The 24,758-nt window shown below is 44.1% G+C and overlaps 1 long non-coding RNA gene and 1 pseudogene across 1 annotated transcript; both read right to left on the bottom strand.

The window, feature by feature from the left end:
• Positions 1-1,737: 1,737 nt before the first annotated feature.
• Positions 1,738-6,610, bottom strand: LOC135563762 (uncharacterized). Its single transcript, XR_010460469.1, has 2 exons — positions 6,185-6,610; positions 1,738-6,033 (listed from the first exon to the last, which is right to left on the bottom strand). It is a non-coding gene; the product is annotated as an uncharacterized LOC135563762 (long non-coding RNA).
• A 365-nt stretch (positions 6,611-6,975) lies between these two features.
• The window catches only part of LOC115120492 (small conductance calcium-activated potassium channel protein 2-like), a 181,472-nt pseudogene continuing 163,689 nt past the window's right edge, over positions 6,976-24,758 (bottom strand).

Here is a 24,758-nt window from a genome sequence, read left to right as displayed (position 1 = left end):
GGTGTTCAGAGATAGATGAGATGGGAGGGGTTGAGTGGAGCTGAAGGATGGGACTGGATGGTGTTCAGAGATAGATGAGATGGGAGGGGTTGAGTGGAGCTGAAGGATGGGACTGGATGGTGTTCAGAGATAGATGAGATGGGAGGGGTTGAGTGGAGCTGAAGGATGGGACTGGATGGTGTTCAGAGATAGATGAGATGGGAGGGGTTGAGTGGAGCTGAAGGATGGGACTGGATGGTGTTCAGAGATAGATGAGATGGGAGGGGTTGAGTGGAGATGAAGGATGGGACTGGATGGTGTTCAGAGATAGATGAGATGGGAGGGGTTGAGTGGAGCTGAAGGATGGGACTGGATGGTGTTCAGAGATAGATGAGATGGGAGGGGTTGAGTGGAGCTGAAGGATGGGACTGGATGGTGTTCAGAGATAGATGAGATGGGAGGGGTTGAGTGGAGCTGAAGGATGGGACTGGATGGTGTTCAGAGATAGATGAGATGGGAGGGGTTGAGTGGAGCTGAAGGGTGGGACTGGATGGTGTTCAGAGATAGATGAGATGGGAGGGGTTGAGTGGAGATGAAGGATGGGACTGGATGGTGTTCAGAGATAGATGAGATGGGAGGGGTTGAGTGGAGCTGAAGGATGGGACTGGATGGTGTTCAGAGATAGATGAGATGGGAGGGGTTGAGTGGAGCTGAAGGATGGGACTGGATGGTGTTCAGAGATAGATGAGATGGGAGGGGTTGAGTGGAGCTGAAGGATGGGACTGGATGGTGTTCAGAGATAGATGAGATGGGAGGGGTTGAGTGGAGATGAAGGATGGGACTGGATGGTGTTCAGAGATAGATGAGATGGGAGGGGTTGAGTGGAGCTGAAGGATGGGACTGGATGGTGTTCAGAGATAGATGAGATGGGAGGGGTTGAGTGGAGCTGAAGGATGGGACTGGATGGTGTTCAGAGATAGATGAGATGGGAGGGGTTGAGTGGAGCTGAAGGATGGGACTGGATGGTGTTCAGAGATAGATGAGATGGGAGGGGTTGAGTGGAGATGAAGGATGGGACTGGATGGTGTTCAGAGATAGATGAGATGGGAGGGGTTGAGTGGAGCTGAAGGGTGGGACTGGATGGTGTTCAGAGATAGATGAGATGGGAGGGGTTGAGTGGAGCTGAAGGATGGGACTGGATGGTATTCAGAGATAGATGAGATGGGAGGGGTTGAGTGGAGCTGAAGGATGAGACTAAAAACAAATCAAATATAACTATTGTAACATAAGCATTTCTAAGTTATATTCTTCAAGAATCAATGAGTATATCATTCATTTATGTCAAATGTATGTAACAAGTGCAGATGGCCATTTGAACAACAATGTGAGGTGTAGATTGGACTGGGGAAAGAAAACACATTTTAGCATGTAGCTCATAAAATCACATATTCTAACATAGGAAAAGGACAGGGGGATACCTAGTCAGTTGTACAACTGAATGTATACAACTGAAATGTGTCTTCCACATTTAACCCAACCCCTCTGAATCAGAGAGGTGCGGAGGGATGCCTTAATGGACATCCACGTCTTTGGCGCCCGGGTAACAGTGGGTTAACTGCCTTGCTCAGGGGCAGAACGACAGGTGGGGATTTGATCAAGCAACCTTTCGGAACAGGACAGGTTTCTACAGGCAGAGTAGTTTTTATACTGCAGGTAAACTGTAATGATTCCAAAGAAGAAAGAACAGACAAGCCAAAATTCACCCAATAACAGTGATGTTATATAGATATATACTTTATTAATTATCTCTGATAAAATAAAAATACAAAATCATTTCACCCTCAAACGCACCTCCCTTGTCCATTATTTATTATTATTAAAGTTGATTATTAATACATTTATCATAATTGTCAGGACGAATGAGAAGAATACTATAGTATAATAATAGTAGATATTAGCTATAACCGTTAAATCGTAATGGTAGAAAAGACTGAGCAATACAAAGCTATGTAGATTTCAGTAACAGCATACTGTACAGTACAATATTCCAAGCGGGTGTAATTCACTATTCCGGCCACAGAATGTCACTATAAGACAGTTTTCAAAAGGGTCTCCGTAGAAATAGAAATCTTATTCCATCACATCATAATAATTATTCTCTCAGATATATAGTCTCTCCCTCTATAGGGTTAAGTTTTGTAAGCAACCGTTTCTCTCTTGCCATGGCCTGTAATCCTTTGTCTGGTTAATATTCCTTCATTCCCTGTCTATGGCAGTCCATTGAGCACAGTGAAAAGTGCCATCCACAAAGCACTAGTACTAGTCCAAATCCAATGTTCCTTGAAAAACATTGTCAGGAAATCTGAAACTCCTCTTCCCATCTCCCCAGTGACATCCTCTTCTGCCTCTCTTTTGTAGTCCATTTGAGAGAGAGCACTTTGGTAGATTGTGTGTGTGTGTCTGTGTGTGTGTCCGCATGTGGATGTGGTTCAGCGTGTATGTGTGTGTGTGTGTGTGTGTCCGCATGTGGATGTGGTTCAGCGTGTATGTGTCTGTGTGTGTGTGTGTGTCCGCATGTGGATGTGGTTCAGCGTGTATGTGTGTGTGTGTGTGTGTGTCCACATGTGGATGTGGTTCAGCGTGTATGTGTCTGTGTGTGTGTGTCCGCATGTGGATGTGGTTCAGCGTGTATGTGTGTGTGTGTGTCCGCATGTGGATGTGGTTCAGCGTGTATGTGTGTGTGTGTGTGTGTGTGTCCACATGTGGATGTGGTTCAGCGTGTATGTGTCTGTGTGTGTGTGTCCGCATGTGGATGTGGTTCAGCGTGTATGTGTCTGTGTGTGTGTGTGTCCGCATGTGGATGTGGTTCAGCGTGTATGTGTGTGTGTGTGTCCGCATGTGGATGTGGTTCAGCGTGTATGTGTGTGTGTGTGTGTGTGTGTCCACATGTGGATGTGGTTCAGCGTGTATGTGTCTGTGTGTGTGTGTCCGCATGTGGATGTGGTTCAGCGTGTATGTGTCTGTGTGTGTGTGTGTCCGCATGTGGATGTGGTTCAGCGTGTATGTGTGTGTGTGTGTGTGTGTGTGTGTCCACATGTGGATGTGGTTCAGCGTGTATGTGTGTGTGTGTGTGTGTGTGTCCACATGTGGATGTGGTTCAGCGTGTATGTGTCTGTGTGTGTGTGTGTGTGTGTGTCCGCATGTGGATGTGGTTCAGCGTGTATGTGTGTGTGTGTGTGTGTGTCTCCGCATGTGGATGTGGTTCAGCGTGTATGTGTGTGTGTGTGTGTGTGTGTGTGTGTGTGTCCACATGTGGATGTGGTTCAGCGTGTATGTGTGTGTGTGTGTGTGTGTGTCCGCATGTGGATGTGGTTCAGCGTGTATGTGTGTGTGTGAGTGTGTGTGTGTCCGCATGTGGATGTGGTTCAGCGTGTATGTGTCTGTGTGTGTGTGTGTGTCCGCATGTGGATGTGGTTCAGCGTGTATGTGTGTGTGTGTGTGTGTGTCCACATGTGGATGTGGTTCAGCGTGTATGTGTCTGTGTGTGTGTGTGTGTCCGCATGTGGATGTGGTTCAGCGTGTATGTGTGTGTGTGAGTGTGTGTGTGTCCGCATGTGGACGTGGTTCAGCGTGTATGTGTCTGTGTGTGTGTGTGTGTGTGTCCGCATGTGGATGTGGTTCAGCGTGTATGTGTGTGTGTGTGTGTGTGTGTCCACATGTGGATGTGGTTCAGCGTGTATGTGTCTGTGTGTGTGTCCGCATGTGGATGTGGTTCAGCGTGTATGTGTGTGTGTGTGTGTCCGCATGTGGATGTGGTTCAGCGTGTATGTGTGTGTGTGTGTGTGTGTGTGTCCGCATGTGGATGTGGTTCAGCGTGTATGTGTGTGTGTGTGTGTGTGTCCGCATGTGGATGTGGTTCAGCGTGTATGTGTCTGTGTGTGTGTGTCCGCATGTGGATGTGGTTCAGCGTGTATGTGTGTGTGTGTGTGTCCGCATGTGGATGTGGTTCAGCGTGTATGTGTGTGTGTGTGTGTCCACATGTGGATGTGGTTCAGCGTGTATGTGTCTGTGTGTGTGTGTCCGCATGTGGATGTGGTTCAGCGTGTATGTGTCTGTGTGTGTGTCCGCATGTGGATGTGGTTCAGCGTGTATGTGTGTGTGTGTGTGTCCACATGTGGATGTGGTTCAGCGTGTATGTGTGTGTGTGTGTGTGTGTGTGTCCACATGTGGATGTGGTTCAGCGTGTATGTGTCTGTGTGTGTGTGTGTGTGTGTGTGTGTCCGCATGTGGATGTGGTTCAGCGTGTATGTGTGTGTGTGTGTGTGTGTCTCCGCATGTGGATGTGGTTCAGCGTGTATGTGTGTGTGTGTGTGTGTGTGTGTCCACATGTGGATGTGGTTCAGCGTGTATGTGTGTGTGTGTGTGTGTGTGTCCGCATGTGGATGTGGTTCAGCGTGTATGTGTCTGTGTGTGTGTGTGTGTCCGCATGTGGATGTGGTTCAGCGTGTATGTGTGTGTGTGTGTGTGTCCACATGTGGATGTGGTTCAGCGTGTATGTGTCTGTGTGTGTGTGTGTGTCCGCATGTGGATGTGGTTCAGCGTGTATGTGTGTGTGTGAGTGTGTGTGTGTCCGCATGTGGATGTGGTTCAGCGTGTATGTGTCTGTGTGTGTGTGTGTGTGTGTCCGCATGTGGATGTGGTTCAGCGTGTATGTGTGTGTGTGTGTGTGTGTGTCCACATGTGGATGTGGTTCAGCGTGTATGTGTCTGTGTGTGTGTCCGCATGTGGATGTGGTTCAGCGTGTATGTGTGTGTGTGTGTGTCCGCATGTGGATGTGGTTCAGCGTGTATGTGTGTGTGTGTGTGTGTGTCCGCATGTGGATGTGGTTCAGCGTGTATGTATGTGTCTGTGTGTGTGTCTGCATGTGGATGTGGTTCAGCATGTGTGTGTGGGTTTAGGCATATCTGTGCCCCTGTGCAAACGGTGTGCTTGTGGTTTGAAATGTACAGCATACATTCATTAAAACAGAGTTTTGGGAACATGTGTGCATAAGGAAATATGGCAGTAGTGTTTCCTTGGACCGTGTCTATGCTCTGCGTCAAGTAATAAATGCCTGGCAGTATGTTCTTTTCAGTTGGACTTAGTGCATTGTCTGCTTGGCAGTAATAGGCTATAGTATAGGCTGTACTATAGTGTTTTATAGTCTACTATAGAATGCTGCGCGATATTGTGTGCTATTTTATGTGTGTGTGTGTTTGTGTGTTTGCTGTGTATTTTGTTGTAGCGTGTTTATGTTGCCATGGTGTGTGTGTATGTGTGTGTGTTAAAAGGTAGGCATACTACATGGAGAGTGTGTGTTGTGTGTGCACGTGTGTGTGTGTGTGTGTGTGTGTGCGTGTGTGGTGTTTAGTATGTATTATGGTCGTTGATTAAATGGTTCGTTAAAGGGATGCTCGTTACCACACAAGTAGCAGTTAGATAGAAAATAGATCATAAGGACAAAAAGTCATAGTCAATAATTCCTGATGGAGGGAGAGAAAGAGATGAAGAGAAAGAGGGATCGAGAGGGACGAATGGAAAAAGAGAGGAAGACGTTTTCCTGTCATTAGATTGGATTCCATTAAAGACCTCTGTAATTAGTCTTGGTTATCCGTTTCCCCCTTTCTCCCCTCTCCGTTTCCATCTCTCTCTCCCAACCTCCCTCCACTTCCTTGGCCCTCCTATCCCTCACCTTCTCTCTCTCCCAACCTCCCTCCACTTCCTTGGCTCTCCTATCCCTCACCTTCTCTCTCTCCCAACCTCCCTCCACTTCCTTGGCCCTCCTATCCCTCACCTTCTCTCTCTCCCAACCTCCCTCCACTTCCTTGGCTCTCCTATCCCTCACCTTCTCTCTCTCCTAAATTCCCTCCACATCCTTGTCTCTCCTATCCCTCACCTTCTCTCTCTCCCAACCTCCCTCCACTTCCTTGGCCCTCCTATCCCTCACCTTCTCTCTCTCCCAACCTCCCTCCACTTCCTTGGCTCTCCTATCCCTCACCTTCTCTCTCTCCCAACCTCCCTCCACTTCCTAGGCCCTCCTATCCCTCACCTTGTCTACCTCCAAACCTCCCTCCACTTCCTTGGCTCTCCTATCCCTCACCTTCTCTCTCCCCAACCTCCCTCCACTTCCTTGGCTCTCCTATCCCTCACCTTCTCTCTCCCCAACCTCCCTCCACTTCCTTGACTCTCCTATCCCTCACCTTCTCTCTCTCCCAACCTCCCTCCACTTCCTTGGCCCTCCTATCCCTCACCTTCTCTCTCTCCCAACCTCCCTCCACTTCCTTGGCTCTCCTATCCCTCACCTTCTCTCTCTCCCAACCTCCCTCCACTTCCTTGGCCCTCCTATCCCTCACCTTCTCTCTCTCCCAACCTCCCTCCACTTCCTTGGCTCTCCTATCCCTCACCTTGTCTACCTCCAAACCTCCCTCCACTTCCTTGGCTCTCCTATCCCTCACCTTCTCTCTCTCCCAACCTCCCTCCACTTCCTTGGCTCTCCTATCCCTCACCTTCTCTCTCTCCCAACCTCCCTCCACTTCCTTGGCTCTCCTATCCCTCACCTTCTCTCTCCCCAACCTCCCTCCACTTCCTTGACTCTCCTATCCCTCACCTTCTCTCTCCCCAACCTCCCTCCACTTCCTTGGCCCTCCTATCCCTCACCTTCTCTCTCTCCCAACCTCCCTCCACTTCCTTGGCTCTCCTATCCCTCACCTTCTCTCTCTCCCAACCTCCCTCCACTTCCTTGGCCCTCCTATCCCTCACCTTCTCTCTCTCCCAACCTCCCTCCACTTCCTTGGCTCTCCTATCCCTTACCTTGTCTACCTCCCAACCTCCCTCCACTTCCTTGGCTCTCCTATCCCTCACCTTCTCTCTCTCCCAACCTCCCTCCCTCTCACAGCCTCTTATCTCTGATCCTTTCCCTCCCTCGCCCTCCCCCATTTCCCCCACTCCTCTATTTTGGGCTTCTGGCTGCCCTCCCTTACCCCCCTCCTCCTCTCTGCAGCATCTGAAGTTGCTAGTATTAGGACTGATCTCCTCATCCCGTATTCCTACTGGCCCTCTCCTCCTCTACCCTCACCTCTTCTTTCCCTTTCCCATCCTCTCCTCCTCCTCTCTTCAACAACTGGAGGTGCTAGTATTAGGACTGATCTCCTCATCCCGTATTCCTACTGGCCCTCTCCTCCTCTACCCTCACCTCTTCTTTCCCCTTCCCATCCTCTCCTCCTCCTCTCTTCAACAACTGGAGGTGCTAGTATTAGGACTGATCTCATCCCGTATTCCTACTGGCCCTCTCCTCCTCTACCCTCACCTCTTCTTTCCCCTTCCCATCCTCTCCTCCTCCTCTCTTCAACAACTGGAGGTGCTAGTATTAGGACTGATCTCCTCATCCCGTATTCATACTGGCCCTCTCCTCCTCTACCCTCACCTCTTCTTTCCCCTTCCCATCCTCTCCTCCTCCTCTCTTCAACAACTGGAGGTGCTAGTATTAGGACTGATCTCCTCATCCCGTATTCCTACTGGTCCTCTCCTCCTCTACCCTCACCTCTTCTTTCCCCTTCCCATCCTCTCCTCCTCCTCTCTTCAACAACTGGAGGTGCTAGTATTGGGACTAGTGCTGCCCTCTATGGTTCTTTCTGGGGGCTGCTGTGGCTCTGGGGCCAGGGTTGGGCTTGGGGTCAGGGCATGGGCAGGGGCCAGCTGAGCAACAGGGACCAGGGCTGTCCCTCCTCCACCTGCACCTCCCCATCCTCCTCCTCTGTAGTCCCTCTCTCGGAGCAGGTGGAGCAAGGTGGTGTGCTGGGCAGACAGCGTGGCAGACAGGTGGGCAGGCAGGGCACTGAAGCCGGCGGTCAGCTGTTCCACCCGTGTTTCCAGAGACAGCATCTGCCGCTCCAGGTCCTCACTGCGATCGTTCAGCTCCGACATCAGCTCGTACATCACACTTTGCATCTGTACACACACACAAACACACACACACACAGGAAGAAAGGGAGATCATTTAGAAATGACATCAGCAGGGTTGGGGTCAATTTGAATTAAAGTCCCTCAATTCAGGAAGTGATTTGATTTTTAAATTTCAATTTGCTTCCTGAATTGACTGACTTCAATTAGAATTAAGAGAGCCATGAAAAAGGGAATGAGAAAGAAGAGGAGTGAGTGTGAGGAAGGGAACCCTCTGTGTGGGCGTTATCATCGGGTAAAGGCTGAATAAGAAAGGAGAGAGAGAGTCAAGGCTGAATAAGAAAGGAAAGAGAGAGAGTTCAGGGCTGAATAAGAAAGGAGAGAGAGAGAGTCAAGGCTGAATAAGGAAGGAGAGAGAGTTAAGGGCTGAATAAGAAAGGAGAGAGAGAGAGTCAAGGCTGAATAAGAAAGGAGAGAGAGAGTTAAGTGCTGAATAAGAAAGGAGAGAGAGAGAGTATAGGTAGATAGAACATCCCTCCATCGCCCATCAGAGCAGCGTAACCATGGTAAAGAGTGGCCGATTGAAAATATTTGTGGCAGAAGGCACTGATCCATAGAGACACACACACACACACCACCTACACACCGAACCACCCTCTCTCTTTCTCTTTCTTTCTCTTTTTCTCTCTTTTTCTTTCTCTCACGCATTCACACCCACACATTAACAGAAATACACCCCCTCCCTCTCTCCTCTCTTCTCTCGTTTTCTCTCTCCGTCATCCCATTTTTAACACTTGTTCCGGTTGCTAGGAGACGCAAAGCCACAGAAACAGACTGGTCAGAATGGAAACAGCGGAATGCTGAGATATATTTGGGGGGCAAAGTTATGTGTGTCAGAGGGTATTGCATGTGGTGTGTTTGTATGTTTATGTGTTTGTATGCTTCTTAAATACCAGCCCCTCGTATCATGCTTGGACAGCTTTGGATATAAGTGCAAGTTAGTCGCACTGATATTTGGCAGTCTCAGCCACGTACATAGACTTAACAGTACATGGTTTCAGAGCTGGTCATGGGTGCACATCAGCCACGCCCAAGGTCCTAAACGATATCATAACCGCCATCGATAAGAAACAACACTGTGCAGCCGTATTCATTGACCTGGCCAAGGCTTTCGACTCTGTCAATCACCACATCCTCATTGGCAGACTCGATAGCCTTGGTTTCTCAAATGATTGCCTCGACCGGTACACCAACTACTTCTCTGATAGATTTCAGTGTGTCAAATCGGAGGGCCTGTTGTCCGGACCTCTGACAGTCTCTATGGGTGTGCCACAGGGTTCAATTCTCGGGCCGATTCTCTTCTCTGTATACATCAATGATGTTGCTCTTGCTGATGGTGAGTCTCTGATCCACCTCTATGCAGACGACACCATTCTGTATAATTCTGGCCCTTCTTTGGACACTGTGTTAACAACCCACCAGGCAAACAACCCTCAAACAACCCTCAATGCCATACAACTCTCCTTCCGTGGCCTCCAATTGCTCTTAAATACAAGTAAAACTAAATGCATGCTCTTCAACCGATCCCTGCCTGCACAACATCACTACTCTGGACGGTTCTGACTGAATACCTAGGTGTCTGGTTAGACTGTAAACTCTCCTTCCAGACTCACATCAAACATCTCCAATCCAAAGTTAAATCTAGAATTGGCTTCCTATTTCACAACAAAGCATCCTTCACTCATTCTGCCAAACATACCCTTGTAAAACTGATCATCCTACCGATCCTCGACTTCTGCGATGTCATTTACAAAATAGCCTCCAATACCCTACTCAATAAATTGGATGCAGTCTATCACAGTGCCATCTGTTTTGTCACCAAAGCCCCATATACTACCCACCACTGCAACCTGTACGCTCTCGTTGGCTGGCCCTCGCTTCATACTCGTCGCCAAACCCACTGGCTCCAGGTCATCTACAAGAACCTGTTAGGTAAAGTCCCCCCTTATCTCAGCTCGCTGGTCACCATAGCAGCACCCACCTGTAGCACGCGCTCCAGCAGGTATATCTCTCTGGTCACCCCCAAAACCAATTCTTCCTTTGGCCGCCTCTCCTTCCAGTTCTCTTCTGCCACTGACTGGAACGAACTACAAATATCTCTGAAACTGGAAACACTTATCTCCCTCACTAGCTTTAAGCACCAACTGTCAGAGCAGCTCACAGATTACTGCACCTGTACATAGCCCACCTATAATTTAATTTACCATTCCAGTGTTTTACTTGCTATATTGTATTTACTTCGCCACCATGGCCTTTTTTTTTGCCTTTACCTCCCTTATCTCACCTCATTTGCTCACATTGTATATAGACTTATTTTTCTACTGTATTATTGACTGTATGTTTGTTTTACTCCATGTGTAACTCTGTGTTGTTGAATGTGTCGAACTGCTTTGCTTTATCTTGGCCAGGTTGCAATTGTAAATTAGAACTTGTTCTCAACTTGCCTACCTGGTTAAATAAAGGTGAAATAAAAAATAAATAAAACATGACCTTCAGATTGCAGGCCTGAGTACAGTAAGACTAAAGCAAAGTAACTAGCGAGCTACTGCTCCATGTCAACTGTTATGGGCAGCCTAGCTGTTTGGAGAAGTTGCTTTCTGTATCCGGAAGTGTCCATGTACACAAAGACACCAGTCAGTGGCAGGAGGTAAACAATACCCTGTATGATTACAGATTTCAGCATTTGACATTGCTCTACGTGTGTGTGATGTGTGTGTGTCACCTTTGAGAGGTCCACCAGAGTGTTGGCCTGATCACTCAGTTTCCTCTGCTCCATCTTCACACTACGCAGTCTGCAAAGAAACACACACATACACTGTGTCACACACTTACACACTGTGACACACACACACACATCGATGATGCATCCACAAAAGAGTTAAGCCAGAAAACTGCTAGGTCACAGCCAGGTAACAGTTATTAGCCCAGCTAGGTTAGCAGCAGGTGTATAGCATCAGATTCTAGAATTAGACAGCATAGACCAGACCAGGAAGTACATACAGTAAAAGCCAACTGGTCCAACAGCTTCAGTTAGCACCATTCACTGGACATGAGTTCCATTTGGCTTCCAGAGCAGGTATAAACCCATCATTGTCTAATCTATTTTCACGTCAGACTAGACAGGTGTCAGACTAGCTAGCCAACCTCTACAACTAATTAACACAGGGTAACCACTGTCTGCATTTATTTATTTATTTAATTGGACCTTTATTTAACCAGGCAAGTCAGTTAAGAACAAATTCTTATTTTCAATGACGGCCTAGGAACAGTGGGTTAACTGCCTGTTCAGGGGCAGAACGACATGTAAGTGTATTGAGGGCTGCGGGTCAGAGATGTGATGTGTGTGTGCTCTCACTGGTGGATGGCCTGCAGGAACTTCCTCTGGTGTTTGCGGACTCTGGAGTGGTCAATCTTCTTCTGTAGTTTGGTGTGTTTATAGATGAGCCAAGTCTCCCTCAGAACGTTGGCCGCAGCATTTTTTATCTGCACGGAGAGAACACACACACTTTAGCAAGTCAGGCAGCAGATCTACCCGGCCTCTTCCCCATCTCCCTCTCTCTCGTTCTCAGTCTCTATCTCTCTTCCTCTCCCTCCACACACAGACAATGTATTATTTCAACTCACTCCTCTGTTTTTCTCTTCCCCTGGAGAGTACAACAGTCCCTACTCTCTCTGTCCCTCCACACACATTTGCTCACATACAGTCAGTCACACACTGTCCTTACGTAGAGTCAGCCTCCTCAGCCCAATACTATTCATCCACACAGACCTGTCCTTACGTAGAGTCAGCCTCCTCAGCCCAATACTATTCATCCACACAGACCTGTCCTTAGGGAGAGTCAGCCTCCTCAGCCCAATACTATTCATCCACACAGACCTGTCCTTAGGGAGAGTCAGCCTCCTCAGCCCAATACTATTCATCCACACAGACCTGTCATTAGGGAGAGTCAGCCTCCACAGCCCAATACTATTCATCCACACACATACCTCTCCGAAGAGGTTCCATCAAACAATCCCCGGGCTTCAATGACCTCTTCTGCCTATTGGCATAGGCCCTTTGCTGCCGACACGGAGCCCCGCCAATCCATCACGACTGGTCTGCTGACATAACTGGGATGACGGAGAGAAACCGAGGGGGTTTCAACAGACTCTTCCGTTGTGACCTCCCCGAGGCCCATCTGCTAGCCTGTTGCTATCCCCGGCCTGCTAGCTGTCTGAATCGCCGTGCATCCAGCTCGCCTAGCTACTCACTGGACCTTATGATCACTCGGCTACACATGCCTCTCCCTAATGTCAATATGCCCTGTCTATTGCCATTTCGGTTCGTCATGCTTGTCTTATTTCACTGTATTTCCCTGCTCAATATGCCTTAGCTAGCCCTTTTGTTCCACCCCCCACACATGCGGTGACCACACCTGGCTTAAATGGTGCCCCTAGAGACAAAACCTCTTTCATCGTCACTCAATGCCTAGGCTTACCTCCACTGTACTCACATCCTACCATACCCTTGTCTGTTTATCATGCCTTGAATCTATTCTTCTGCGCCCAGAAACCTGCTCCTTTTACTCTCTGTTCCGAACGCACTAGACAATCAGTTCTTTTAGCCTTTAGCCGTACTCTTATCCTACTCCTCCTCTGTTCCTCTGGTGATGTAGAGGTTAATCCAGGCCCTGCAGCCCCCAGCATCACTCCCGATCCCCAGGTGCTCTCATTTGTTGACTTCTGTAACCGCAACAGCATTGGTTTCATGCATGTTAACATTAGAAGCCTCCTCCCTAAGTTTGTTTTATTCACTGCTTTAGCACACTCCGCCAACCCAGATGTTCTAGCCGTGTCTGAATCCTGGCTTAGGAAGACCACCAAAAAAACTGAAATTTCCATCCCTAGCTATAACATTTTCTGACTAGAGAGAACTGCCAAAGGGGCAGAGTTGCAATCTACTGGAGAGATAGCATGCATAGTTCTGTCATACTATCCAGGTCTGTGCCCAAACAATTCGAGATTCAACTTTAAAAAATCCACCTTTCCAGAAACCAGTCTCTCACCATTGCCGCAGGTAATAGAACCCCCTCTGCCCCCAGTTGTGTCCTGGACACCATATGTGAATTGATCGCCCCCCATCTATCTTCAGAGTTCATACTATTAGGTGATCTAAACTGGGACATGCTTAACACCCCGGCCGTCCTACAATCTAAGCTAGATGCCCTCAATCTCACACAAATCATCAAGGAACCTACCAGGTACAACCCTAAATCCGTAACCATGGGCACCCTCTTAGATATCATCCTGACCAACCTGCCCTCTAAATACACCTCTGCTGTCTTCAACCAGCATTCTCAGCGATCACTGCCTCATTGCCTGCATGCATACTGGGACCACCCCTCATCACTGTCAAACGCTCCCTAAAACACTTCAGCGAACAGGCCTTTCTAATCGACCTGGCCCGGGTATCCTGGAAGGATATTGACCTCATCCCGTCAGTACAGGATGCCGGGTTGCTCTTCAAAAGTGCTTTCCTCTCCATCTTAAATAAGCATGCCCCATTCAAAAAATGTAGAACTAAGAACAGATATAGCCCTTGGTTCACCCCAGATTTGACTGCCCTTGACCAGCACAAAAACATCCTGTGGCGTTCTGCATTAGCATCGAATAGCCCCCGCGATATGCAACTTTTCAGGGAAGTCAGGAACCAATATACTCAGTCAGTTAGCTTTCCTAAGGCTAGATTTTTCAAACAGAAATTTGCTTCTTGTAGCACTAATTCCAAAAATATTTGGGACACTGTAAAGTCCATGGAGAAAAAGAGCACCTCCTCCCAGCTGCCCACTGCACTGAGAATAGGAAACACTCTCACCACCGTTAAATCTACAATAATCGATCATTTCAGTAACCATTTTTCCACGGCTGGCCATTCTTTCCACCTGGCTACCCCAACCCTGGCCAACATCTCAGCACCCCCTGCAGCAACTTGCCCAACTCCCCCTCGCTTCTCCTTCACCCAAATCCTGACAGCTGATGTTCTGAAAGAACTGCAAAATCTGGATCCCTACAAATCAGCTGGGCTGGACAATCTGGGTGCACCTCAGCCATGCTCAAAGTTCTAAACGATATCATAACCGCCATCGATAAAAGACAGTACTGTGCAGCCGTCTTCATCGACCTGGCCAAGGCTTTCGACTCTGTCAATCAATGCATTATTATCAGCAAACTTAATAGTGTTGGCTTCTCAAATGACTGCCTTGCCTGGTTCACCAACTACTTCTCAGATAGAGCTGAGTGTGTGAAATCGGAGGGCCTGTTGTCTGGACCTCTGGCAGTCTCTATGGGGGTGCCACAGGGTTCAATTCTTGGGCCGACTCTTTTCTCTGTATATATCAATGATGTCGCTCTTGCTGCTGGTGATTCTCTGATCCACCTCTATGCAGACGACACCATTCTGTATACATCTGGCCCTTCTTTGGACACTATGCTAACAACCCTCCAAACAAGTTTCAACGCCATACAACACTCCTTCCGTGGCCTCCAACTGCTTTTAAATGCTAGTAAAACTAAGTGCATGCTCTTCAACCGATCGCTGCCTGCACCCTCCCGCCCGACTAGCATCACTACTCTGGACGGTTCTGACCTAGAATATGTGGACAACTACAAATACCTAGGTGTCTGGTTAGACTGTAAACTCTCCTTCCAGATTCACATCAAACATCTCCAATCCAAAAATAAATCTAGAATTGGATTCCTATTTCGCAACAAAGCCTCCTTCACTCACGCTGCCAAACATACCCTCGTAAAACTGACTTCGGCGATGTCATTTAGCCCCCAACACTCTACTCAGCAAACTTAGTTTTACTAGGAAAATAACCTCAAAACAAATGAGATGATCATGGACTTCAGGAAACAGCAGAGGGAGCACACCCTTATCCACATCGACGGGACACTAGTGGAGAAGGTGGAAAGTTTTAAATTCCTCGGCGTACACATCACAAACAAACAGAAATGGACCAACCACACAGACAGTGTGGTGAAGAAGGCGTAACAGTGCCTCTTCAACCTCAGGAGGCTGAAGAAACTTGTCTTGTCACCAAAAACACCACAAACCTTTACAGACGCACAATCGAGCGCACCTGTCCTTAGGGAGAGTCAGCCTCCACAGCCCAATACTATTCATCCACATAGACCTGTCCTTAGGGAGAGTCAGCCTCTACAGCCCAATACTATTCATCCACACAGAGACCTGTCCTTAGGGAGAGTCAGCCTACACAGCCCAATACTATTCATCCACACAGACCTGTTCGTAGAGAGAGTCAGCCTCCACAGCCCAGTACTATTCATCCACACAGACCTGTCCTTAGAGAGAGTCAGAGGAGAGACCTGGGAGGAGTCACAGTCACCGCCTCTGCCATATCAAATCACATTCTAACACACACCATTCAACAAATCAAGCTTGATTGCTTGAACCAGGTGTGTTAGTGCTGTGGTAGAACAAAAGCCTGCACACACACACTGTGGTTCTCCAAGACCAGGGTTGAAGAACACTTTTAAATCATCAGTAGGACACCCTGGAGGGTGGCAGTGAGGGAGCATGTATCAATCAGTGAAATGGATCAATTAGCTCAGTGTGTTAGATGCTAAGTACAGTCAGGTGTGCTGCATGGCTGGAAAAACACACTGCTTCTGGAACTCCAGCACCAGGGATGCCTAGCTAGCCTTGTTATATATGTACATGATGTATATTCTGTATGGTTTAGTAGGTTGCTATGCAATTACAACACAGGGGCCTGAAAAATCCCCTCAACCCCTTCCTTTGAATGAGGGAACATCTCTGAAGACATAAATTGAATGAGGACTTCAAAGAGATGCTGTGCAGTGAGCAAAACAATTATCCCCCCGTCTGAGGAGCACAAAGGACCTGGCAGCACTGCTAATCAGCATGAGTCCACCGCAGTCAAGGACTGCACACACACACACACACACGCACACACACAGCAGTTCTTAGGGCTGGTGGGAGAGTTCATTCAACCTAGGAGAGTGTGTTTTAATCAGAAGGTAGACAGATAACATGCAGGTAGGAAATGTCATTGCGTTTGCTGGCTGGCACACTGAAATTGTGTGTCATAATGATGTCACAACAACTCCAAGGTGCTATTCCTAGCAACTTTACCGCCACATAATTACAACACTATCGTCCTTGTTAGTCACATAGTTACAACGCTATCATCCTTGTTAGTCACATAGTTACAACACTATCATCCTTGTTAGTCACATAGTTACAACACTATCATCCTTGTTAGTCACATAGTTACAACACTATCATCCTTGTTAGTCACATAGTTACAACGCTATCATCCTTGTTAGTCACATAGTTACAACACTATCATCCTTGTTAGTCACATAGTTACAACACTATCATCCTTGTTAGTCACATAGTTACAACACTATCATCCTTGTTAGTCACATAGTTACAACGCTATCATCCTTGTTAGTCACATAGTTACAACACTATCATCCTTGTTAGTCACGTAGTTACAACACTATCATCCTTGTTAGTCACATAGTTACAACACTATCATCCTTGTTAGTTACATAGTTACAACACTATCATCCTTGTTAGTCACATAGTTACAACACTATCATCCTTGTTAGTTACATAGTTACAACACTATCATCCTTGTTAGTCACATAGTTACAACACTATCATCCTTGTTAGTTACATAGTTACAACACTATCATCCTTGTTAGTTACATAGTTACAACACGATCATCCTTGTTAGTTACATAGTTACAACACTATCATCCTTGTTAGTTACATAGTTACAACACTATCATCCTTGTTAGTCACATAGTTACAACACTATCATCCTTGTTAGTTACATAGTTACAACACTATCATCCTTGTTAGTTACATAGTTACAACACGATCATCCTTGTTAGTTACATAGTTACAACACTATCATCCTTGTTAGTTACATAGTTACAACACTATCATCCTTGTTAGTCACATAGTTACAACACTATCATCCTTGTTAGTTACATAGTTACAACACTATCATCCTTGTTAGTTACATAGTTACAACACTATCATCCTTGTTAGTTACATATGGGCGCTGTTACCCACCTTGTCGTAACCTATTTGTGTGTGTCAACATCTTGGGTTATTCTTTAAGGAATACCTAGGATAGGATAAAGTAATCCTTCTCAACCCCCCTTAAAAGATTTAGATGCACTATTGTAAAGTGGCTGTTCCACTGGATGTCATAAGGTGAAAGCACCAATTTGTAAGTCGCTCTGGATAAGAGCGTCTGCTAAATGACTTAAATGTAAATGTAAATGTATGGGTTCTTATTGGTTGTAACATAACAGTTGTTTGAAGTGGCATCCAATGGTTAAATCCTACAGGTCATGTTTTAGTGAACTGAAGTTCCTCTAGAATACTGACAGACAGGACAGGTTATTGGAGAGCAGGTTAAATAAACATCTAGTATCCACAGAACCCTTAGTAGATTGGCAGGTCAAATGTCATCTGTCAGCTGATTCATCTCATGGTTAAGATGATAGTGATAAAAGATGGCAGTCTATGTCTGCTCCGTTTTACTCCGGTACTTTCAGGACCAAGACTAGCTCCACCTTCCTATTTATTTGGGAGGAGGTCTGCAGATAGACTTCTCCTAAAGCTTATAACAGGATCAGTACAACAGACAGCGGGGAATAGAGACTGCAAGAGGTTAGACATCTTAAATAACTGTCATCCTTTCACGTGTCCTGCTGTTTTCAGTGTTGATACTGAACACATATTAATTAACACAATATTAATTCAGATCAGAGATAGTTTAGGAAAGGAAGATAACGTTTGACCTCAGGAAATCCCATTGTTAGGTTTTCTCCCTACTCAATCTGGTATCCCTATTAGGGCCATATGGGCATCTCCTTCCCAGCCAGCCATGTTGCTGCCATTTTTTATTTTTTTATTTAACCTTTATTTAACTAGTCAAGTCAATTAAGAACAAATTATCATTTACAATGACCACCTACCAAAAGGCAAAAGGCCTCATGCGGGGACGGGGGCCTGGGATTTAAAAAATAATATAATTACAATATAAATATAGGACAAAACACAAACACAACACTACATAAAGAAAGACCTAAGACAACAACATAGCAAGGCAGCAACACATGACAACACAACATGGTAGCAACACAACATGGTAGCAGCACCATACACGGTACAAACATTTTTGGGCTAAGACAATGGCTTTCCCCTACAGATGTAGGATCTTAATTTGATCACCCTGCTGCAGGAGAACTTGTAGTGTATTTGAAATGTCAGACTTGATTTTGGCTTATGAAAAATGTATCAACCCCTACACAAATGTCCATCCACATAATAATTCACATGTCTTGTTGCTGCAGAATTATTTTCCTGCTGTAGCAAACTGGTTCAAATTAAGATCCTACATCTGTACCTTGGCACAGGGAAGCCATGTTGGTGCCGTATGGCTTCCCCCTACCTGGGCACTGGCCAGCCATGTTGGTGCCATATGGTTATCATGGCCTGACCTCATACCTGGAGTCAGCTTTGTTTCTATTATGGATCCTTCCTTACATAACACAGCAAACTCACTGTGACCAAATGCAAACGCAATATGGAGAACAATGGTGGTGGTTCTGACGGCTCCACCTGTTAGTGCATGGTGCTAGCAATCCAAGAGTTAGAGGTTTGATTCCCGCATGGGCCACATATATACTAACTAACCATGTTATTATCATATTATATACTACATATCCATGTTATTATCATATTATTATATATTACATATCCATGTTATTATCATATTATTATATATTACATATCCATGTTATTATCATATTATTATATATTACATATCCATGTTATTATCATATTATTATATACTACATATCCATGTTATTATCATATTATTATATATTACATATCCATGTTATTATCATATTATTATATATTACATATCCATGTTATTATCATATTATTATATACTACATATCCATGTTATTATCATATTATATACTACATATCCATGTTATTATCATATTATTATATATTACATATCCATGTTATTATCATATTATATACTACATATCCATGTTATTATCATATTATATATACTACATATCCATGTTATTATCATATTATATACTATATCCATGTTATTATCATATTATATACCATATCCATGTTATTATCATATTATATATACATATATGTTATTATCATATTATATACCATATCCATGTTATTATCATATTATATACTACATATCCATGTTATTATCATATTATATACTACATATCCATGTTATTATCATATTATATACTACATATCCATGTTATTATCATATTATAATATACTACATATCCATGTTATTATCATATTATATACTACATATCCATGTTATTATCATATTATATATTACATATATCCATGTTATTATCATATTATATATTACATATATCCATGTTATTATCATATTATATACTACATATCCATGTTATTATCATATTATATACTACATATCCATGTTATTATCATATTATAATATACTACATATCCATGTTATTATCATATTATATACTACATATCCATGTTATTATCATATTATATACTACATATCCATGTTATTATCATATTATATACTACATATCCATGTTATTATCATATTATTATATACTACATATCCATGTTATTATCATATTATATACTACATATCCATGTTATTATCATATTATATACTACATATCCATGTTATTATCATATTATATATTACATATATCCATGTTATTATCATATTATATATTACATATATCCATGTTATTATCATATTATATACTACACATTCATGTTATTATCATATTATATACTACATATTCATGTTATTATCATATTATATACTACACATTCATGTTATTATCATATTATTATATACTACACATTCATGTTATTATCATATTATTATATACTACATATCCATGTTATTATCATATTATTCTATACTACATATTCATGTTATTATCATACTATTATATATTACATATTCATGTTATTAGCATATCAACAGGTGGTTGAAGGGGAGTGAACCATGAGGGTGGGCAGGTTGCTGGGAATTGTGAGTGACCACTCCATATGAGGGGGAGAGAGTGAGGGCTAAGGACATGACATCACTAAATCCACTCACTCCTCCACTGTGAGCATTGGAATGTAACTCAGGGCGGGGGAGGGCATCCTCTCAATATAAACAGTTTCACAGTCTAGAGCCCAAAACCCAATAACTCCAGCAAAACAGTCCAACATCTGGTCACTAATCGGATTAACTGTGTGGTAACGCTTAATGTGGGATTACAGGATAACATGTACTGTCCTGACAGGTCAAGGACCAGAGAGGAGGACCAGAGGGTTGAGCTGGAATCTAGGTGATATTATTATCAATTATTTTTTGTTTATTTTTTATCTGGAAATGATCAATTATTATCATGAATAATGGTTGTGACGTAGATGTCCGTCACTGGCCGCGGGCAGCATTTGGTTCTTTAACGCACGTACACATTCTTCACTCCTCCCTGCTCCGTTATCAGATAAATTAACAATGTGGGCCGACCACAAATTAACTTCACTATCTTAGTAAATACATTTCACACTTACGTCAGTAACCGGTTATGGTATAAATAAATAGACAAGTGTTCATATTTAATATAAGCAATATGTATTTTACTTATCGTTGTTATGGATTAGCGCGTTGTTTGTTTGTTCTGTTCCTCTCTCTCTCTGTAGCTTCCGGGTATGCTGGATAAGGACCCGAGCTAAGGGAATTGGGCTGACTTTGTAGTGCCTGTCCCGAATGGCTCATTAATGTAAATGGACATATTGAAAGACACTATGTCAGTGCAGTAGTGATGTAATTTTGTAAATGTTATATTGGGATATTGTTTCATAAACGGGTTGCAATGTACATACTTTAGTATGTTTAGTTAAATGTAAAATGTAGGTTTGAATAGGTAATTGCTTAATTAATTAGTGTTAATTGTTCTGAGGGGAGGGGCTACCCATAAAAAAGGAGCCTCTCTTTCAGTTCATGGAGAGGCATTTAGGATTGAGCTGTGAGTGTGTGTAGCGGTCCCATGTGGTATATGTTTGATGGCAGTACTGTTGTTTTTGTTCCGGAACACTTTGTAAATAAACACCCAGAAGCACAGAAGAACATTTGCGGCTCCGCCATCTTTTTATTTTGATAAAGGTTAGGTTTTCCAGTTTAGCCTTCTGGCCTACTCTACGTGACAATGGTAATGATTGTCATGTGTGTTTGTGGATTGTTAATGGCAATTACCAACTTCAAGAACATGGTTTCTACAGCTTTATATGATTACTCTGTGTCCCCATGGTAAAATGTAGTTTCTGCTTACAGTGTAATTGATATCTAATGTGTGTAACGTGTATAATTAGCAACGAGGACAAGGCATTAGAATGGTGTTTTCTTGGAGAACACGTAACATCAACAAACTTCCAATTACCCTGGCAACGACCACCCACCTACCTCCCCTTCAACGCTGCGTGTCACTGGCTAACATATGTTTACCTGTGACCTTTAGCTCATGTCAAAGGTGACAAAGGAAGGCGACACGTGTCTCACACACACACACACAAGGAGAGAGGGAGATCATTTAGCAATGACATCAGCAGGGTTGGGGTCAATTTGAATTCAAGTCCCTCAATTCAGGAAGTAATTTTTTTTTTTTTTTCAGTTTACTTCCTGAATTGACTGACTTCAATTAGAATTAACCCAATCACTGGAGAGATATGGAGGACAGAGTAAGAGAGCCATGAAAAAGGGAATGAGAAAGAGAGAGAGAGGGAGAGAAGAGGAGTGAGTGTGAGGAAGGGAACCCTCTGTGTGGGCGTTATCATCTGGTAAAGGCTGAATAAGAAAGGAGAGAGAGAGTCAAGGCTGAATAAGAAAGGAAAGAGAGAGAGTTCAGGGCTGAATAAGAAAGGAGAGTGAGAGAGAGTTCAGGGCTGAATAAGAAAGGAGAGTGAGAGAGAGTTAAGGGCTGAATGAGAAATGAGAGAGAGAGAGAGAGTTAAGGGCTGAATAAGAAAGGAGAGAGAGATGGAGAGAGAGAGTCAAGGCTGAATAAGAAATGAGAGAGACTTCCACAAAGCTGTGAACGATCTGAGAGACAAGGCAAGAAGGGCATTCTATGCCATCAAAAGGAACATACATTTCAACATACCAATTAGGATCTGGCTAAAAATACTTGAATCAGTCATAGAGCCCATTGCCCTTTATGTTTGTGAGGTCTGGGGTCCGCTCACCAACCAAGACTTCACAAAATGGGACAAACACCAAATTGAGACTCTGCATGCAGAATTCTGCAAAAATATCCTCCGTGCACAACGTAGAACACCAAATAATGCATGCAGAGCAGAATTAGGCCGATACCCACTAATTATCAAAATCCAGAAAAGAGCCGTTAAATTCTATAACCACCTAAAAGGAAGAGATTCCCAAACCTTCCACAACAAAGCCATCACCTACAGAGAGATGAACCTGGAGAAGAGTCCCCTAAGCAAACTGGTCCTGGGGCTCTGTTCACAAACACAAACACACCCTACAGAGCCCCAGGACAGCAGCACAATTAGACCCAACCAAATCATGAGAAAAGAAAAAGATAATTACTTGACACATTGGAAAGAATTAACAAAAAAACAGAGCAAACTAGAATGCTATTTGGCCCTAAACAGAGAGTACAGAGTGGCAGAATTCCTGACCACTGTGACTGACCCAAACTTAAGGAACGCTTTGACTATGTACAGACTCAGTGAGTATAGCCTTGCTATTGAGAAAGGCCGCCGTAGGCAGACATGGCTCTCAAGAGAAGACAGGCTATGTGCTCACTGCCCACAAAATGAGGTGGAAACCGAGCTGCACTTCCTAACCTCCTGCCCAATGTATGACCATATTAGAGAGACATATTTCCCTCAGATTACACAGATCCACAAAGAATTCGAAAACAAATCCAATTTTGATAAACTCCCATATCTACTGGGTGAAATTCCAGTGTGCCATCACAGCAGCAAGATTTGTGACCTGTTGCCACGAGAAAAGGGCAACCAGTGAAGAACAAACACCATTGTAAATACAACCCATATTTATGCTTATTTATTTTGATCTTGTGTCCTTTAACCATTTGTACATTGTTAAATCACTGTATATATATAATATGACATTTGTAACATTTTGACATTTTGAAACTTCTGTATGTGTAATGTTTACTGTTAATTTGTATTGTTTATATATTATCTACCTCACTTGCTTTGGCAATGTTAACACATGTTTCCCATGCCAATAAAGCCCTTGAAGTGAATTGAATTGAATTGAGTCAAGGCTGAATAAGATAGGAGAGAGAGAGAGAGAGAGAGAAAGAGAGTTCAGGCTGAATAAGAAAGGAGAGAAAGAGAGAGTTAAGGCTGAATAAGAAAGGAGAGAGAGAGAGTTAAGGGCTGAATAAGAAAGGAGAGAGAGAGAGAGAGATTTAAGGCTGAATAAGAAAGGAGAGAGAGAGAGGCAAGGCTGAATAAGAAAGGAGAGAGAGAGTTAAGGCTGAATAAGAAGAGAGAGAGAGAGAGTTAAGGGCTGAATAAGAAAGGAGAGAGAGAGTCAAGGCTGAATAAGAAAGGAGAGAGAGAGAGTCAAGGCTGAATAAGAAAGGAGAGAGAGAGAGAGAGTTAAGGCTGAATAAGAAAGGAGAGAGAGAGAGAGTTAAGGCTGAATAAGAAAGGAAAGAGAGAGAGTTAAGGCTGAATAAGAAGAGAGAGAGAGTTAAGGGCTGAATAAGAAAGGAGAGAGAGAGAGAGTCAAGGCTGAATAAGAAAGGAGAGAGAGAGAGTTAAGGCTGAATAAGAAAGGAGAGAGAGAGAGTTAAGGCTGAATAAGAAAGGAGAGAGAGAGAGAGAGAGAGTTAAGGCTGAATAAGAAAGGAGAGAGAGAGAGTCAAGGCTGAATAAGAAAGGAGAGAGAGAGAGTTCAGGGCTGAATAAGAAAGGAGAGAGAGAGAGTCAAGGCTGAATAAGAAAGAAGAGAGAGAGAGAGTCAAGGCTGAATAAGAAAGAAGAGAGAGAGAAAGAGAGAGTTAAGGCTGAATAAGAAAGGAGAGAGAGAGTTAAGGCTGAATAGGAAAGGAGAGGGAGAGAGTTAAGGCTGAATAAGAAAGGAGAGAGAGAGTCAAGGCTGAATAAGAAAGGATAGAGAGAGAGTTAAGGCTGAATAAGAAAGGAGAGAGAGAGAGTTAAGGCTGAATGAGAAAGGAGAGAGAGAGTTAAGGCTGAATAAGAAGAGAGAGAGTTAAGGGCTGAATAAGAAAGGAGAGAGAGAGAGAGAGTTAAGGCTGAATAAGAAAGGAGAGAGAGAGAAGGTTAAGGCTGAATAAGAAAGGAGAGAGAGAGAAGGTTAAGGCTGAATAAGAAAGGAGAGAGAGAGAGTCAAGGCTGAACAAGAAAGGAGAGAGAGAGAGTTAAAGGCTGAATAAGAAAGGAGATAAAAAGAAGGTTAAGGCTGAATAAGAAAGGAGAGAGAGAGAGTCAAGGCTGAATAAGAAAGGAGAGAGAGAGAGTTAAGGCTGAATAAGAAAGGAGAGAGAGAGAGTTAAGGCTGAATAAGAGAGAGAGAGAGAGAGAGTTAAGGCTGAATAAGAAAGGAGAGAGAGAGAGTTAAGGCTGAATAAGAAAGGAGAGAGAGAGAGTTAAGGGCTGAATAAGAAAG

Source organism: Oncorhynchus nerka, linkage group LG3 (assembly GCF_034236695.1).
Source record: "Oncorhynchus nerka isolate Pitt River linkage group LG3, Oner_Uvic_2.0, whole genome shotgun sequence".
Taxonomy (NCBI): domain Eukaryota; kingdom Metazoa; phylum Chordata; class Actinopteri; order Salmoniformes; family Salmonidae; genus Oncorhynchus; species Oncorhynchus nerka.
This window is presented reverse-complemented; position numbering and strand designations above follow the sequence as displayed.